Source organism: Schistocerca cancellata, unplaced genomic scaffold, assembly GCF_023864275.1.
Source record: "Schistocerca cancellata isolate TAMUIC-IGC-003103 unplaced genomic scaffold, iqSchCanc2.1 HiC_scaffold_957, whole genome shotgun sequence".
NCBI lineage: Eukaryota > Metazoa > Arthropoda > Insecta > Orthoptera > Acrididae > Schistocerca > Schistocerca cancellata.
Window position 1 is genome coordinate 35,001 of NW_026046965.1, and position 2,500 is coordinate 37,500.

The following is a 2,500-nucleotide window of genomic DNA, read 5'->3' on the forward strand; positions in this document are numbered from 1 at the left end:
CAAGTTGTGCCGCAATCTACCCCAAGTTGTGCCGCAATCTACCCCAAGTTGTGCCGCAATCTACCCCAAGTTGTGCCGCAATCTACCCCAAGTTGTGCCGCAATCTACCCCACGTTGTGCCTTAACCTAACCCACGTTGTGCCTTAACCTAACCCACGTTGTGCCTTAACATAACCCACGTTGTGCCTTAACATAACCCACGTTGTGCCTTAACCTAACCCACGTTGTGCCTTAACCTGCTCTGTAAATGGCATATGACACGTTACATTAATGTATTGTTGTCCAACCGCAACCCGCTCAGAATGTTGTGTACACAGCTACGTGTCATCTCCCCATAACAGCTGTATTGCAGTGTGGTACGCCATAGAGACGTGTGGGAGTAATGGACGCAGTGGATGGCGATCAGCATGAGCCGTCTGTTCATGTAGTGGCGCGTGTATGCAGACATAGTAGTCTCTTCTCACACAATGTGATAGCACGGTGTCCCGCGTTCCACATCTGCGACATGCTACAGAGGCTGGTTGACAGTTCGTCGCGCAATGGACATCGCATACGTACGGGGGCACCTTCCACGTGCCCTCTAGTCGGGCACATTTTGTTGCGTGGATGTGAGCGGATGTAGTGTGTCTTGACACCTGACAGGCAGGCATGCAATAATAGTTGACTTTGCAAACGGGGATGGACGTGGACGTGTACGTTTACTGGTGACGTTACGCAAATGAACAACTGGTAACCCGTTGTGGTGCGGTTGATCTTGCTGGAGGTACATCTGTGAGGGCAACGATCGGTACAGCTATGACGCGGTTGTGTCAGCGATACCCACCACACCAATGAACGTGAATGTGGATCTGGGTGTGAAGCGATACGCGGCTGTGGGTGGGTGGGACTGTCCCCGGCCGGTGAGGGGGGGCCGCCCGGCGTGCTGGCCGCGCGGTGCGTGGGCGCACGCGCTACAGCCGGCTGGTGGGGGCGCCCAGTGGCAGGCGCGCCGGCCGACGGACGCGGCAGGCGGCGCAGCTGCGCGCCGGGGCACCCTGCGCGCGGCGCCGTGCAGCCAAAGTGGGTCCTCGCCGGCCCGGTGCGAAGCGCGGTGGACATCTGCAGTGTGCTGGTCCGATTGAGGACTGTGTGCGTTGAGGATGCGCCGCCGCCCGGCACTCGGCGCCGCGACGCCGTCTGCTGCTCGGTCGCCCCAGCGGTTCTCGCTGGTGGTTTGTATCGCAGTTGTGCAGACGTGTTGGCACGTGCGCTGTGCTGGGAGAGTTCGCTTCGGCACCCACGTGGGGCCTTTGCCCTTCTGTGGCGCTGGCGTTGGAGCTGCCGGTCACCGTAGGTGGCGCGTGTTGTCTCCCGCCGGCAATGCCACGACAGCACGCTCCCGGGCCTCTGTCGGCAGCGGCAAGCTCAGTTGGGAGCACGGGTGGTCGCACCTAAAGCGTCTACTCGCCTAACTCCGGGCGATTGCGCCTCTCTCGAACCCGACCAAGTACTTAGGACGGCGCTGCGCGCCGCCGGGACCTGAGAGGGTTTCGAGGTGTATTGTGCAGGGGAGCTCAGCCTCCTCCTGTTTGCAGAATAATTGAGCGGACGCTTGCGTGTTCGCGCGGGCCCCCGGGACACACTCCCGGGCGGCCGGCTGCTCAGCTCTAGTTGACGCAGCTCCCTGGTTGATCCTGCCAGTAGTCATATGCTTGTCTCAAAGATTAAGCCATGCATGTCTCAGTACAAGCCGCATTAAGGTGAAACCGCGAATGGCTCATTAAATCAGTTATGGTTCCTTAGATCGTACCCACGTTACTTGGATAACTGTGGTAATTCTAGAGCTAATACATGCAAACAGAGTCCCGACCAGAGATGGAAGGGACGCTTTTATTAGATCAAAACCAATCGGTCGGCTCGTCCGGTCCGTTTGCCTTGGTGACTCTGAATAACTTTGGGCTGATCGCACGGTCCTCGTACCGGCGACGCATCTTTCAAATGTCTGCCTTATCAACTGTCGATGGTAGGTTCTGCGCCTACCATGGTTGTAACGGGTAACGGGGAATCAGGGTTCGATTCCGGAGAGGGAGCCTGAGAAACGGCTACCACATCCAAGGAAGGCAGCAGGCGCGCAAATTACCCACTCCCGGCACGGGGAGGTAGTGACGAAAAATAACGATACGGGACTCATCCGAGGCCCCGTAATCGGAATGAGTACACTTTAAATCCTTTAACGAGTATCTATTGGAGGGCAAGTCTGGTGCCAGCAGCCGCGGTAATTCCAGCTCCAATAGCGTATATTAAAGTTGTTGCGGTTAAAAAGCTCGTAGTTGGATTTGTGTCCCACGCTGTTGGTTCACCGCCCGTCGGTGTTTAACTGGCATGTATCGTGGGACGTCCTGCCGGTGGGGCGAGCCGAAGGCGTGCGACCGCCTCGTGCGTGTTCGTGCGTCCCGAGGCGGACCCCGTTGAAATCCTACCAAGGTGCTCTTTATTGAGTGTCTGGGTGGGCCGGCACGTT

General features: G+C 57.7%; 1 non-coding gene across 1 annotated transcript in view; it reads left to right on the forward strand.

The window, feature by feature from the left end:
- Positions 1–1,660: 1,660 nt before the first annotated feature.
- LOC126149909 (small subunit ribosomal RNA) overlaps positions 1,661–2,500 on the forward strand; it is a 1,909-nt gene continuing 1,069 nt past the window's right edge. Inside the window, exon 1 of the ribosomal RNA XR_007531167.1 lies at positions 1,661–2,500. This exon is cut by the window's right edge and continues 1,069 nt beyond it. This is a non-coding gene — a ribosomal RNA (small subunit ribosomal RNA).